At 44.2% G+C, this 16783-nt stretch overlaps 1 protein-coding gene across 2 annotated transcripts in view; it reads left to right on the plus strand.

Annotated features, from left to right (window-relative positions):
* LOC106590042 (zinc finger protein 438) overlaps positions 1-16783 on the plus strand; it is a 103313-nt gene that overhangs the window by 61533 nt on the left and 24997 nt on the right. The window contains exon 2 of one of the 2 annotated variants that reach the window (XM_014180542.2): positions 9301-9425. The gene's annotated coding sequence lies outside the window, so the exon portion shown is untranslated. The remainder of the gene's footprint in view (positions 1-9300; positions 9426-16783) is intronic. The other variant, XM_014180541.2, reaches the window with a different exon arrangement.

Here is a 16783-nt window from a genome sequence, read left to right on the forward strand (position 1 = left end):
CTTTCTGCTCTGCTTGTGTAGCTAATTCTTCCTGCTTGGTTTGGATTTGTGTTTGCTAAAAACTGGAGGTCGACCTATTTATTTATCTATTTATTTATTTATATTAATTAATTTTTTTTTAATGATTTTTCAACGCCGATACCGATTTTATTGGAGGACCAAAAAAGCCGATGCCGATTAATCGGCCGATTTGTATGTACATTTTTATGTCATATTGGCAATTACAACAATACTGAATGAACAATGAACACTTTTATTTTAACTTAATATAATACATCAATAAAATCAATTTTAGTCTCAAATAAATAATGAAACATGTTCAATTTGGTTTAAATAATGCAAAAACAAAGTGTTGTAGAAGAAAGTAAAAGTGCAATATGTGCCATGTAAAAAAGCTAACGTTTAAGTTCCTTACTCAGAACATGAGAACATATGAAAGCTGGTGGTTCCTTTTATCATGAGTCTTCAATATTCCCAGGTAAGAAGTTTTAGGTTGTAGTTATTATAGGACTATTTCTCTTTCTACCATTTGTATTTCATATACCTTTGACTATTGGATGTTCTAATAGGTACTTTCGTATTGCCAGCCTAATCTCGGGAGTTGATAGGCTTGAAGTCATAAACAATGCTTGAAGCATTGCGAAGAGCTGCTGGCAAATGCATGAAAGTGCTGTTTAAATGAATGCTTACGAGCCTGCTGCTGCCTACCACCGCTCAGTCAGACTGCTCTATCAAATCATAGACTTAATTATAATATAATAACACACAAATACAAGCCTTAGGTCATTAATATGGTCAAATCCGGAAACTATCATTTCGAAAACAAAACGTTTATTCTTTCAGTGAAATACGGAACCGTTCCGTATTTTATCGAACGGGTGGCATCCATAAGTCTAAATATTGCTGTTACATTGCACAACCTTTAATGTTATGTCATAATTACGTAAAATTCTGGCAAATTGGTTCGCAATGAGCCAGGCAGCCCAAACTGTTGCATGTACCCTGACTCTGCGTGCAATGAACGCAAGAGAAGTGACAAATTTCCCTAGTTTAATATTGCCTGTTAACATGAAAATCATGTTAGCAGGCAATATTAACCTCTCTTGGGTAGGGGGCAGTATTTACACGGCCGGATAAAAAACGTACCCGATTTAATCTGGTTATTACTCCTGCCCAGAAACTAGAATATGCCTATAGTTTGATTTGGATAGAAAACACCCTAAAGTTTCTAAAACTGTTTGAATGGTGTCTGTGAGTATAACAGAACTCATATGGCAGGCCAAAACCTGAGAATATTCTATACAGGAAGTGCCCTCTCTGATCATTTCTTGGCCTTCTATAGCCTCTTTATTGAAAACAGAGGATCTCTGCTGTAACGTGACATTTTCTAAGGCTCCCATAGGCTCTCAGAAGGCGCCAGAACGGGGAAAGATGACTCTGCAGTCCCTGGCTGAAAAACAGTAGGGGTGTTGGATAGTGGTCGATCTGAGAACTATGACACGGGTGCGCGCGTGCATGTGAAGACACCATTTTCTTCTTTCAGTCTTTGAACGAAAACAACGTCTCCCGGTCGGATTATTATCGCTATTTTACGAGAAAAATCGCATAAAAATGGATTTTAAACAGCGTTTGACATGCTTCGAAGTACGGTAATCGAATATTTTGAAATTTGTTGTCACGACATTTGTCCGCGCGTCACCTTTCGGATAGGGACCTGAACGCACGGACAAAACAGAGGATATTTGAACATAACTATGGATTATTTTGAACCAAAACAACATTTGTGGTTGAAGTAGAAGTCCTGGGAGTGCATTCTGACGAAGAACAGCAAAGGTAATCCAATTTGTCTTATAGTAATCCTGAGTTTAGTGAACGCCAAACTTGGTGGGTGTCTAAATAGCTAGCCCTGTGATGCCGGGCTATCTACTGAGAATATTGCAAAATGTGCTTTCACCGAAAAGCTATTTTAAAATCGGACATATCGAGTGCATAGAGGATTCTGTATCTATAATTCTTAAAATAATTGTTATGCTTTTTCTGAACGTTTATCGTGAGTAATTTGATATATATTTTCACGGCCGGATAAAAAACGTACCCGATTTAAACTGGTTACTACTCTTGCCCAGAAATGAGAATATGCATATAATTAGTAGATTTGGATAGACGACGCTCTAAAGTTTCTAAAACTGTTTGAATGGTGTCTGTGAGTATAACAGAACTCATATTGCAGGCCAAAACCTGAGAAGATTCCATGCAGGAAGTGTCCTGTCTGACAATTTGTTGTCCTTCTGTTGCATCTCTCTCGAAATTACAACATCTGTGCTGTTACATGACACTTTCTAAGGCTTCCATTGGCTCTCTAAAGCGTTCAGAAAGCGGAATGACGTGTCTCCTGTCTCTGGGCAAAGTACAGCAGCAGAGTTTGTAAGTGGCCTGCCTGGGGACAGTGAGACTGAGATGCGCATTCACGAGACTTCTCCATTTTTTTCTTTCATTCTTTGAATGAATACGTTGTCCGGTTGGAATATTATCGCTATTTTACGAGAAAAATTGCATAAAAATGTTTTTTAAACAGCGTTTGACATGCTTCTAAGTACGGTAATGGAATATTTTGATTTTCTTTTAACGAAATGCGCTCGCGCGTTACCCTTCGGATAGTGACTTGAACGCACGAACAAAACGGAGGTATTTAGATATAACTATGGATTATTTGGAATCAAACCAACATTTGTTGTTGAAGTAGAAGTCCTGGGAGTGCATTCTGACGAAGAACAGCAAAGGTATTCCAATTTTTCTAATAGTAATTCTGAGTTTAGGTTGCCCCAAACTTGGTGGGTGTCAAATTAGCTAGCCTGTGATGGCCGAGCTATGTTCTCAGAATATTGCGAAATGTGCTTTCGCCGAAAAACTATTTTAAAATCTGACATAGCGTTTGCATAAATGAGTTCTGTATCTATAATTCTTAAAATAATTGTTATGTATTTTGTCAACGTTTATCATGAGTAATTTAGTAAATTCACCGGATGTTTTTGGTGGGTATGCTAGTTCTGAACATCACATGCTAATGTAAAAGCTGGGTTTTGATATAAATATGAACTTGATTGAACAAAACATGCATGTATTGTATAACATAATGTCCTAGGAGTGTCATCTGATGAAGATCATTAAAGGTTAGTGCTGCATTTAGCTGTGGTTTTGGTTTTTGTGACATATATGCTTGCTTTGAAAATGGCTGTGTGATTATTTTTGGCAGGGTACTCTCCTGACATAATCTAATGTTTTGCTTTCGCTGTAAAGCCTTTTTGAAATCGGACAATGTGGTTGGATTAACGAGAGTCTTATCTATCAAATGGTGTAAAATAGTCATATGTTTGAGAAATTGAAGTTATAGCATTTTTGAGGTATTTGTATTTCGCGCCACGCGATTCCACTGGCTGTTGACTAGAGTGGGACGCTAACGTCCCACTGGCCCAGAGAGGTTAAAAGAAAATCATGTTAGCAGGCAATATTAACTAAATATGCAGGTTTAAAAATATATACTTGTGTATTGATTTTAAGAAAAGCGTTGATGTTTATGGTTAGGAACACATTGGTGCAACGACAGTGCTTTTTTTTTTGCGAATGCTCTTGTTAAATCACCGTTTGGCTAAGTAGGCTGTGATTCAATGATAAATTAACAGGCAACGCATTAATTATATGCAACACAGGACAAGCTAGATAAACTAGTAATATCATCAACCATGTGTAGTTAACTATTGATTATGTTAACCTCTCTAGGGTCGGTGGGACGAAATCGTCCCACCTACGCAACAGCCAGTGGAATCCTGTGGTGCGTTATTCAAATACCTTAGAAATGCTATTACTTCAATTTCTCAAACGTATGACTATTTTACACCATTTTAAAGACAAGACTCTCGTTAATCTAACCACACTGTCCGATTTCAAAAAGCCTTTACAACGAAAGCAAAACATTCGATTATGTCAGCAGAGTACCCAGCCAGAAATAATCAGACACCCATTTTTCAAGCTAGCATATAATGTCACAAAAACCCAGAAGACAGCTAAATGCAGCACTAACCTTTGATGATCTTCATCAGATGACACTCCTCGGACATTATGTTATACAATACATGCATGTTTTGTTCAATCAAGTTCATATTTATATCAAAAAACAGCTTTTTACATTAGCATGTGACGTTCAGAACTAGCATACCCCCCCCGCAAACTTCCGGTGAATTTACTAAATTACTCACGATAAACGTTCACAAAAAACATAACAATTATTTTAAGAATTATAGATACAGAACTCCTTTATGCAATTGCTATGTCCGATTTTAAATTAGCTTTTCGGTGAAAGCACATTTTGCAATATTCTAAGTAGATAGCCCGGCATCACAGGGCTAGCTATTTAGACACAACCAAGTTTAGCCCTCACCAAAGTCAGATTTACTATAAGAAAAATGTTATTACCTTTGCTGTTCTTCGTCAGAATGCACTCCCAGGACTTCTACTTCAATAACAAATGTTGGTTTGGTTCAAAATAATCCATAGTTATGTTCAAATATCCTCTGTTTTGTTCATGCGTTCAAGACACTATCCGAAGTGTAAAGAAGGGTGACGCGCACGACGCGTTTCGTGACAAAACATTTCTAAATATTCCATTACCGTACTTCGAAGCATGTCAACCGCTGTTTAAAATCTATTTTTATGCCATTTTTCTCGTAAAAAAGCGATAATATTCCGACCGGGAATCTGTGTTTTAGTACAAAGAGAGAGAAAATAAAAACATGGGGTCGCCTCGTGCACGTGCCTCAGTCTCATAGTACTCTGACCGACCACTATCCAAACGCGGTAATGTTTTTCAGCCAGGGGCTGCCTCGACATCATTCAGTTTTTTCCCGGGTTCTGAGAGCCTATGGGAGCCGTAGGAAGTGTCACGTTACAGCAAAGATCCTAAGTTTTAAATAAAAAGAGTCAAGAAGCTCGAGGAATGGTCAGAGAGGGCACTTCCTGTACAGAATCTTCTCAGGTTTTTGCCTGCCATATGAGTTCTGTTATACTCACAGACACCATTCAAACAGTTTTAGAAACTTTAGGGTGTTTTCTATCCAAAGCCAATAATTATATGCATATTCTAGTTTCTGGGCAGTAGTAATAACCAGATTAAATCGGGTACGTTTTTTATCCGGCCGTGTAAATACTGCCCCCTAGCCCTAACAGGTTAAGATTGATTGTGTTTTATAAGATATATTTAATGCTAGCTAACACCTTACCTTGGCTCCTTGCTGCACTCGCATAACAGGTAGTCAGCCTGCCATGCAGTCTCCTCGTGGAGTTCAATGTAATCGGCCATGATCGGTGTCCAAAAATGCTGTTTACCGATTTGTTATGAACTTGAAATCGGCCCTAATTAATCGGCCATTCCGATTAATCGGTTGATCTCTACTAAAAACCCACTAATATCTGTTCTGCTTGTGTAGCCAGTGCTTCCTTTCTTGAGTAAGATGGCCAGTGGTAAGAGTAAGTTCAAAAAGGCTGACCAGCCAAGTTTGAACCTCCGACCATGCCCTTGCTTATATGGTTTCACAATGAAAATTAAAGATACGAGTGCTGTCCTGTTTGCCTAGTGTGGAAATACTCTCAAGAAGCTTTGGCTCGGACCAGTTCGTGTAACCATGGTCTCTTGCTGGGTTCACCTTCCATTGGAGTCGGGCTGACTGTGAGAAAGATTGGGGCTGCTAGCGAAGGGTCTTCCAGTGAAGCGACCTCGGTAATGGGGTTGTCTGAGGCAGGGAGAGAGTAACGGGGCTAATTCTAGCACAGTGCTTCCGAATAAACAGTGTCGGTTCTTGGTGGATCAGCTGGACAAAGTGTACCAGGAGAGTGCAGTATCATCCATTCCAACAAGAACAAAAATTATCCCAGTCCTCTGGGTGGCGCTCTGCCCCTTCAGGAGATAATGTATAGGAGACTGGCAGCGTGACCCGTCCAGTGGCTTGGCATGCACAGTTTCACCATGGGTGATGAGGACAGTGACTAAGGGATACGGTCTCTGCAGTTCGCTGTGCTCCCTTCTCTGTTTCGTGGCGTAATTACGGCAATTGTCCCCGAGGTCAAAGCCCAGGCTACTCGGGTGGTCCCCTTCTCAGATGTACAGAGCGGTTACAGTGTGTACTACTTAGTTCCCAAGAGCGATGGAACGTTTCATCCCATTCTGGACTTGGTTGTTTTAAAAAAGCACATCAAGGTTTGCAAGTTCAAAATGCTCACACTAAGCCGGCGATTGGTTCATGTCCTTGCGTATTTTCTTGTGGCTACACGTCTTCCCCACAGAAAGTTTTGGAGGTTTCATTTCGAGGGTGTGGCCTAAGAGTTTTTGGTCCTGTCCTTCTGGCTCTGCCTATCGCCCAGCACCTTTTCTATGGTAGTGGAAGCAGCTTTGGCACCGGTGTGGTGCCAGGGGATCAGAGTATTGGCCAGAGTATCTGGACAATAGCCTGGTTGTAGTGGAGTCAGGGAAGCAGGTGGAACTCCACACTGCCACGCTGGTTTCCCATATTCAGTCTCTGGGGTTCATAGTGAATCACAAGAAAATCACAAGACTCCCACTCAGCGCATTCAGTTTCTGGGTCTCTTTCTGGACTCTGTTCTGAATCGTGTTTTTGTCCCAACAGAGGAGGGTCGCATTCCGGCTCTGTCTGGCACAATTTCAGCTGAGGCACTCTGTGCTTTTTTGCTTGTGCCTGCGGTTATTGGGTGTGATGGCCTCTATGATAGCTGTGCCTCTGAGACTTCTGCTGATATGTGTGTTTCAGCGCTGGGTGACTGCTACGTATCTTGACGCATCTTGCCACTGCCATCAGTTGCTCAAGGTATCCCCCATTGTATCTAAGGGCGTTGACTCCTTTGAGGGACCCGTGACTGCTGTTGCAGGGGGTTCTCATGGGCCGGGTAGTGTCCCGCAGCCTGATCATGACACACATCCTTATTGGGATGGGGAGCGCTGGTTGTGGGCTACTGGGAAAGAGGGATTGGGTCAACAGCACTAAGGGCGCTGCATATCAATCACCTAGAGCTACTGACTGCTAGCACTGAGGCATTTCCTTCCGATGTTGGAGGGCCAGCATGTGTTGGTAAGGTGCGACAACTGGATAGTGGTGGCGTACATTAACAGGCACGGGGGGGCGCGGTCTCTCTCTCTCCTAAAACCTGGCTAGTTATCTGCTCGTATGGAGCAGTGTGCATTTCCTGTTGCGCATGGCGACGTATCTTCCCGGATCTCTCAATGTGGGAGCAGATCTAATTTCCAGGAGTAGAGACTGCACCCCTTGGTGGTTGCCCATGGGCCGATGTATATCTGACGTATATCTTTATGAATCGCGAGAACGCGTATTGTCATCTGTTCTTCTCAATGAGGGATCTGGGCGCACCGTTGGGAACGGATGCTTTGGCGTATCAGTGGCCTCGGACCCTGCTCTATGCGTTTCCTCTGTGGGACCGAATTCAGGCCACCGTGGAGCGGGTCCGTCAGAAGGAGCGTCTGTTGTTGATTCTGGTGGCTCCCCATTCGACCAGACAATCCAGTTTCCCGGAGATCATCCACCTGTTGGGCGGGGACCCATGGTTCCATGTCGCCGGGATCTGTTGTCCCAGGCACACGGGAGAGTTTGGCACCGACGACCGCAGATAGGGGATCTGGGGGTTTGGCCCTTGAAAGATGAATTTGACAACTAGGGGTTTACCCTCAAACTTGATTACGACTATATAGTTTGCACGTGCGCCCTTTACGAGAGGGATGTATACATATAAGTGGCGCGCTTTTAAGGGTTAGTGTCAGGTTAAGAGTCTCGTTTTCAGAGTTCTTTGGTGGACATTTTGATGTTCTTGCAAGAGCTTTTTGAGCAGGGCTTTTCTTTTTTTCCACATTGATGGTTTATATGGCAGCCATCTCGGCGTATCATGTAGGGATTGACGGCTCTACCCCGGGGTCTCATCCTCTGGTGGGTGTGGTTTCTGAAAGGCGTACGTCGGCTCAGACCAGTGTCTTAAGTCTATGGCGCCGACGTGGGACCTGGTTTTGGTCCTGGACGCTATGTGTGAGCCTCCGTTTTAACCATTGGACTTGACCTGATACCTCGTTCCCTCCTTCAGGGAACAGTAGCTATATTCATAACTGTATACTCACTCACCTCACTCAACTCACTCACCTCACTCACCTCACTCACCTCACTCAACTCACTCACTCACTCACTCACTCACTCACTCACTCACTCACTCACTCACTCTCCCATCTCTCATGCTCTGTCACTCTCTCTGGAAAGAACATGCATAACACTGTGGGATATTCAAGGACTTTCTGTACTGTGGTTGTATTCTGAAATTTTGACTCATATTACAGCACTGTTGTTATATTTAGGGGCGGTTTCCCGGACACACTAAGACTAGTCTTGGACTGCGAAACACTTTTAATTGAGATTCACCATTGATCTTGCTTTTAAATCCAGGATGAGGCCATGTATGTTTAGAGTTTAGTGTTCCTCTCCTATTTACATATGTTGCACATGGGTTACTTAAGCATTTATTTAGACTAATCTTTGTAAAGTAGAATTAAAGCTGCTTTGCCCAGAGGAGTCACTATATGTTGTAAATTAAAACAAGTATTTAAGACTGCAGAAGAACAGAGGCAGCATTCCAGAGTTGCGTGTCCACCCTTCTCATCCTCTATAATTCATCCTGACATCTAGAGCCATTATTCTATGAATATGCACTGAAAACACTGCTCTGCACTTGTGTGTGCGCGTTACCGTTACTCTGAAACAATGGAGGTGTCAGGGTGAATTCTCTCTCTGGCAGAGTACTCCGAGAGCTTAGTGATGTACCTAGGCTTTTGCTGAGTTGCAGGTGAATGATGGTTTCTGAGGTTTTTCTCTTATTTTTCCTCCCTTGTCTTTTTCCCCTCCTTTTCTCCTGCTTTTCACTCTTGAGGTGTTTTAACAAGGTTGTTGGAAGAGGATAAGGCGTGTTAAATGAATAATTTACACACTGGAGCACTCTTTCTTTATTTAATATAGAGCCTCACAGGGTGGCCGGGGGTCCCCAACCACCCGCCCGGGCCGACCTGGTACGCTAAACGAGGCGTCGCTCTGGTTAATGTAGTGGCAGGGCAGCAGGCCTTTAGTGTATGTTTGTGTGTGCGTGCGTACGTGTGTGGGGGGGAAATAATGTGATTTTACAGTAGTATATTTAGTTTAATTCATTCAGTACAGTGTACTCAGTTGTCTTGTTGTGTTTGTGTTCCAGGGGACCGTGGAGAGGGTCAGGGAGAGGATCAGACCCCTGTCACTGCCGCTGGGAGAGAGGAGGTGCCACAACACAGGAAGTAGGGGCCACAACAGAGGTAGGAAGAGGACGGAACAAGCCCATTGGTAATCATAAACGCTTCTCCAGGCATCACAAAGATATGTCTACATCTTTGTATGTCCAACAGGCACTGTTTGGTCACGTAAAATAACTAGGTCTACGTGAAGACGGAGAAACCCCTAAAAGTGTACCATACCTCTTCATGTTCAGGGCAGGGATAAGTGTACCGTACCTCTTCATGTTCAGGGCAGGGATAAGTGTTCCTTTACTCTCCTCATGTCCTGTTTACACAGACAGCCAGAGCAAAAGAGCGCCAAATGAGCCGTCCACATCTCCTCTTCTCTGTGTGATCCTCCTCTCTCCTCCTCACAGGAGAGTCAAATCCCTCAGCTATCATTGACCTCGTTCTAAAAATAGATAATCTAACTCAGCCATCACATCTTTCACCATCTCCCGTTTTCTTTTTTTTCATCAATGCCTTACTGTAATGGCTGAAAGGACTGGATTAGTTTATCCTGAATGGCTTTCACCTGTCCTGCCGTGACAGGTCAGTGTTCATGGAGAAAAGGTCACAAGGAAAGGAAGCTAGCTGCCTAGATTGAGAAAAAGTCACTGTCTTCCCTCTGCTTTATGCCTGCTCTCCTCTCTTGAGCCTAGTACAGTCCGTTCCTATGTCTATCTAACCTAGCGCAGTGCTTACCCCCCCACCATAAAGCTAGCTAGTGAGGGTAAGGTTGTGTCTGTCTATCTGTGTGTTTGTGGTTAATTTAACAGCATCACTGAAGGTAACTACAGTAATTATCCAGGGTTCCCTTTGATCTTGCCAGACAATGTTTCCCAGGTTCTAATGCCCATCAAAGACACTGGAGCAGCTGCTCAATTAGTGCAGTAACCTTTTCTAACTTTGTGTGTGTGTGTGTGTGTGGAGAGAGAGAGAGAGAGAGAGAGAGAGAGAGAGAGAGAGAGAGAGAGAGAGAGAGGCTTTCACATTTCCCTCCCTATACCTCAGGAATGAGCACTGTGTTCTTCAGTACAGCGCTAACTAACCAGACCTGGGTTTAAGTGGTATTTGATTTATATTCAAATATTTTTTGCGTTTGATTGGAGTGTCAGACTGGTGGGTTTTGCAGTTTCTGAGCTATTCCATTTGTTCCATTGCGCCAGGCAAGCTCAAACAAGAACAGTTCAGGTATTTGAAAGATTTCAAATACGATTTGAACCCAGGTCTTGAGTGTCATTCTTCAGCACTAACAGACAAAATTGCTCTCATTCAGTTAGTACATTCAGTATGCATTAATGCACAGGCACAAACACGCGCACAAACAGGAGGCGGCTGCGTTGTCTGTGAAGCCTGTGTGGGCTGTTTCTGGGTCTTTATAGTGTGTGTGTGTGTGTGTTCATGTGTTTGCAAATACATGCATGTCTGTCTTTGTTAGTGTATGGAATTTGAGCTAAGCTTTCATCTGTAAACAGGTGCTCAAACAGAGCCACAAGACCCATTTTTATACTAGTGTGAGGTTCTATATAATAAGTACTAATACTCCAGGCTACTCGATGTAAAGTAAGAGAATGTTGCCTTAACTTGAGGTGACCTGCTTTTAGAAACTTCACATCACCTCTTAGAGGAGGAGAACCTGTGGGATGATCTGCATATTCCTTTGATCTCAGGGAGCAGTCATCATTAAAGAAGAGAGGACCGAGTCAGTGTGCCTCTTACTTTAGCCCCTCTGCTACCTATACCTGGTGCATCTAGCACTACCACAGCCCCACCGTTAAGATCACCCTTCTCTGAAGCATGAAGCTGCCCTTCACTTCAAACAGCTCCTTGAGGTGCCTTGGTGTAGTCAAAGCCAATGCTACTCTGTCCTTCACCACCCAGTCTGCTGATAGTGGTACACTGCCCTTGGATTGAGGGATGTTAATTTCTCCTCCCGTCCTCTCTGTTTATTGGTCTCTCTGTTCCTCACGTCCCTGAACCTGCTTGAGGGAGAGAGAGAGACTTTCTTTAATGATACATTTTCATATCATTAAATCCTCACCACTCCCCTTCAAAAAAAAGGCTGCATACTCAGCTTACCCTCTACCCACGATACTAAACAACATCACAATAACCAAAACCTCACCCCTTCTACAACCGTATATCATGAAAACTATTCATTTAAACAGAGTCTGAAGGTAGACCCTTAAGCAAGGTTGTGTCCCACATTCTCAACCTTAAACCTTTCCTGGGTGAGAGGACACCATAACCCTCATTTTTCACAGTGCGTTGTACTGATCTTACAAACTTTCCCAGATCGCAAAAAAATGCTTGACCCATCTGCATGACTGGCTGTCAGCTCTGGACCCATTGAGGAAGAGTCTGAAAAGAAAGCCTTCCTTATCGTCCTCTTCCTCAGACTCGTCTTCCTCGTCTCCATCTCCCAACCTGACCTCCTGCCCTTGGGGTATATACGTACGGTCACTGTGGGGACCGTACGTATATGGTCCCCACTGTTCTTTGGTGCCTTTGACCACACCAGCCTCTCCCCTCCCACCTCCTTTCTTCTCCCACTTATTTTCCTCTTCCACATGACACCCTCCTCCAGCCCCCTAGTCGCCTACCCTTCCCCACTATACTCTCCTCGTCCACTAGCATAGCCTTACTAGGCCCAGCCTCATCTACACCACCATCTATTGCATGACTTGGCCCAGCCTCTGCTGCCAGCGCCTCATGGCCCCCTTGACCTTCATTTCCCCAACTGGCGCTTGTACCCTCACCTTGTCTATGGCCTTAATGTGGGCACCGCTGCTCCCGAGTGGTGCTGCGGTCTAAGGCACTGCAGATTGTGATAATAAAATGGCGCCGGAGTAGAAGGCTGACGTTCTACGTGTCCCCAACCGATTGTGTTATTTTGTACATAATGTTGCCGCTACTGTCTCTTATGACTAAAAATAACTTCTGGACATCAGGACTGCGATTACTCACCACAGACTGGCAGAATCCTTTTTTTCCCGAGTCTGATGAGCCTGATGTGAATGATATACTGCTTTCTTGGGAACAGGCCCAGATCCCTGTGATTTGCATGAAGAGGAGGCCAAGAAAATGGGACGGAGGGCAGGCTGACGTTTGATAATTCGTAGGCGATCAAATAAACCCCTACTTCCTTCCATTCTGCTAGCAAATGTGCAATCTTTGGAGAATAAAATCGATTACCTACGCGGAATATTAAACTACCAACGGGACATTCAAAACTGTAATATCTTATGCTTCACGGATTTGTGGCTGCACGACAATACTATCAACATACAGCTGGCTGGTTATACACTCAACAAGCAAGAGAGAACAGCGGACTATGTCTTTTTTGTAAATAAATAACAGCTGGTGCACGATATCTAAGGAAGTCTCGAACTATTGCCCACCTGAGGTGTAGAGTATCTCATGATACTACACCTCAATTAGTGTATGTAAACTTCTGACCCACTGGAATTATGATACAGTGAATTAAGAATGAAAGAATCTCTGTAAACAAATGTTGGAAAAATTGCTTGTGTCATGCACAAAGTAGATGTCCTAATCGACTTGTTAACAAACTATTGTTTTGGCAAGACATTTGTGGAGTGGTTGAAAAACAAGTTTAATGACTCCAACCTAAGTGTATGTAAACATCCGACTTCAACTGTATATACCCCAACCAGAAGCCATGGATTATAGGCAACATCACTGAGCTAAAGGCTAGAGCTGCCTCTTTCAAGGAGCGGGACTCTAACCCGGAAGCTTATACGACATCCTGCTATGCCCTCCGATGAAAACCATCAAACAGGCAAAGCATCAATACAGGACAAAGATCGAATCGTACTACACCGACTCTGACGCTCTTCGGAGCAAACTATTACCGACTACAAAGGGAAGCACAGCCGGAGCTGCCCAGTGACACGAGCCTACAAGATGAGTCAAACTACTTCTATGCTCGCATCGAGGCAAATAACACTGAAACAGCATGAGAGCACCAGCTGTTCCGGAAGACTGTGATCACTCTCTTTGCATCCGATGTGAGTAAGACCTTTAAACAGGTCAACATTCACAAGGCCGCAGGGCCAGACGGATTACCAGGATGTGTACTGAGAGCATGTGCTGACCAACTTGCAAGTGTCTTCACTGACATTTTCAACCTCTCCCTGTCAGTCTGTAATACCAACATGTTTTAAGCAGACCACCATAGTGCCTGTGCCCAAGAACACTAAGGTAACTGCCCTAAATGACTACCAACCCGTAGCACTCATGCCTGTAGCCATGAAGTGCTTTGAAAGGCTGGTCATGGCTAACTTCAACACCATTATCCCAGAAACCCTAGACCCACTCCAATTTGCATACCTCCCCAACAGATCCACAGATGATGCAATCTCTATTGCACTCCCCACTGCCCTTTCCCACCTGGACATAAGGAACACCTATATGAGAATGCTATTCATTGACTACAGCTCAGCTTTCAACACCATAGTGCCCTCAGAGCTCATCACTAAGCTAAGGACCCTGGGACTAAACGCCTCCCTCTGCAACTGGATCCTGGACTTCCTGACGGGCCGCCCCCAGGTGGTAAGGGTAGGTACAACACATCCGCCACGCTGATCCTCAACACAAGGGTCCCTCAGGGGTGCGTGCTCAGTTCCCTCCTGTACTCCCTGTTCACTCATGACTGCACGGCCAGGCACGACTCCAACACCATTGTTAAGTTTGCCGATTACACAACCGTGGTAGGTCTGAACAACGACGAGACGACGAACCTATAGGGAGGTCAGAGACCTGTTGCCAGGGCAACAACCTCTCCCCCAATGTGATCAAGACAAAGGAGATGATTGTGGACTACAGGAAAAAGAGGACTGAGCACTCCCCCTTTCTCATCAGCAGGGCTACGGTGGAGCAGGCTGAGAGCTTCAAGTTCTTGGTGTCCACGTCACCAACACACTAACATGGTCCAAGCACACCAAGACAGTCGTGAAGAGGGCACGACAAAACCTATTCCCTCTCAGGAGACTGAAAAGATTTGGCGTGGGTCCTCAGATCCTCAAAAGGTTTTACAGCTGCAGCATCAAGAGCATCCTGACTGTTTGCATCCCTGCCTGGTATGGCAACTGCTCGGCCTCAGACCGTAAGGCACTACAGAGGGTAGTGCGAACGGCCCAGTACATCACTGGAGCCAAGCTTCCTGCCATCCAGGACCTCTATACCGGGCGGTGTTAGAGGAAGACCCTAAACATTGTCTAAGATTCCAGCCACTAGTCATAGACTGTTCGCTCTGCTACCGCACGGCAAACGGTACTAGGTCCAAGAGGCTTCTACCCCCAAGCCATGAGACTCCTGAACATCTAATCAAATGGCCACCCAGACTATTTGCGTTGCCCCTCTCCCCCTCTTTTACACCGCTGCTACTCTCTGTTGTTATCATCTATGCATAGTCACTTTAATAACTCTACGTACATGTACATATTACCTCAACTAACCCAGTGCCCCCACACATTGACTCTGTGCCGGTACCCCTCTGTATATAGTCTCGTTATTTTACTGCTGCTCTTTAATTACTTGTTGCTTTATTTCTTATTCTTATCTGTATTTTTTTTAACTGCATTGTTTGTTAGGGATTCGTAGGTAAGCATTTCACTGTAAGGTCTACACATGTTGTATTAGGCTGTTGGTCGACTGAGATTTCTTTAGTCAAACAGTTGCAAATTATTTATATTTTTCATACACAAGACACCTGTCTGATTCGTGCCTGTCTCAGTGGACTAATCCATTGCAGAGGCTGCGGGGATGGCACAGTCCATCACTCAGGCATCAGCAATGGAAGGCACTTGTGCCGTGAGGGTATTTGCCTTCTCAGTGCTTGAAGTGTCACTATAGACACCATGGTTCGAATCCAGGCTTTATCACAACTGGTCCGTGATTGGAATCCCATAGGGCGGCGCACAATTGGCCCAGCATCGTTCAGGTTTGGCTGGTGTAGGCCTGTCATTGTAAATAAGAATTTGTTCTTAACTGACTTGCCTAGTTAAATAAAGGTTACATTTAAAAATTGTAAAAAATTATGCCCCAAATCACCTCACTCAAAAACACTGCAGACTGTCTTTGCTGGCAAACCCCGCATAGAGCCTCTCCCCATGCCTTACTTTAAAATGCATATTTAACTGTTATTCATTGTTGTTCAGAAATATGAACACTTGCCTACGGATTGAAACAACAAATATTCCACTAACAATCAGCCTGCAGTCAACTCTTTTCATGAACACAACCACCGCTTTTGTTCATTCTGTATAAATTCAGCTCCTACCTGTTCACCGACTGAGCAGAGAGAGCTCCCCCTCAAACTTCAGTTGACCTAGCTGGCAGACCTGCATCTGAGGTGTTGGAATGCTATAGATCCAGTGACGCTTTCCTTTCCTTTAGCTAGCTCCCCCTGATCTCAACAACTCCTTCCCGGCTCACTTCCTGTAAGGAGATCCTACATCACAGAGAGATGATGGAGAACTTCCCCACCTCTCTGACTGCGCCCCATGCTCTACCATTTAATCTGTGTACTCTACACAGTACATAGCGCCTAAAATTAGAAGGCCACGAGATTCCTTCCATCCTAGCGTTGTTTTGATGTTTTCTACTGTTCCGTGATGCGTTGTTGGTTGTGTTCTGTAGCGTGATCATTAAGGTGGGACTGGAGAAGCAGGTGTTTTCTTAGTGTCCCTCTCAAGGTTGCCACAGCATCACTTTCCCCCACTGGGGGAGAACTTAATTAAAATAGTTTGTGAGCCAGCACTAGAGGAGATGTTGTGTGTGTCTGTGTGTCTGTCTGTGTGTCTGTGTGTCTGTGTGTCTGTCTGTGTGTCTGTCTGTCTGTGTGTCTGTCTGTCTGTGTGTCTGTCTGTCTGTGTGTCTGTCTGTCTGTCTGTCTGTCTGTCTGTCTGTCTGTCTGTCTGTCTGTCTGTCTGTCTGTCTGTCTGTCTGTCTGTCTGTCTGTCTGTCTGTCTGTCTGTCTGTCTGTCTGTCTGTCTGTCTGTCTGTCTGTCTGTCTGTCTGTCTACTTTGTAAGGAGAGCAGCACATCACTTGTTACTGCCCTTCTGTCTTGTGCTTTGAAATCTTTCTATACTAGTTAGGCTCACATCTATATATTTTCTCTACCTCCACTAACAACTGACAGCACAACCCCCCCCTGCCTTACCACTCTTTAGTAATGTCTGACCTATTCTACGTTTGCGTCTTAAATGGCACCCTATTCTATAGTGGAATAGGGTGCCATTTGAGACACAGTGGGTCCAAATGTGTTAGAGAAGTGAAAGGTCAGGTAAAGGTTTAGTGTGGAACACTGTTAGAAGACTAACACACACTTCCTGCTTCTTAACCCTCTGGAAATGTTGGTCTCATCCAGAGTCTGCTTCCCAAATGGCACCCTATTTCC

This window comes from Salmo salar, chromosome ssa29, assembly GCF_905237065.1.
Source record: "Salmo salar chromosome ssa29, Ssal_v3.1, whole genome shotgun sequence".
Classification (NCBI taxonomy): Eukaryota; Metazoa; Chordata; class Actinopteri; order Salmoniformes; family Salmonidae; genus Salmo; species Salmo salar.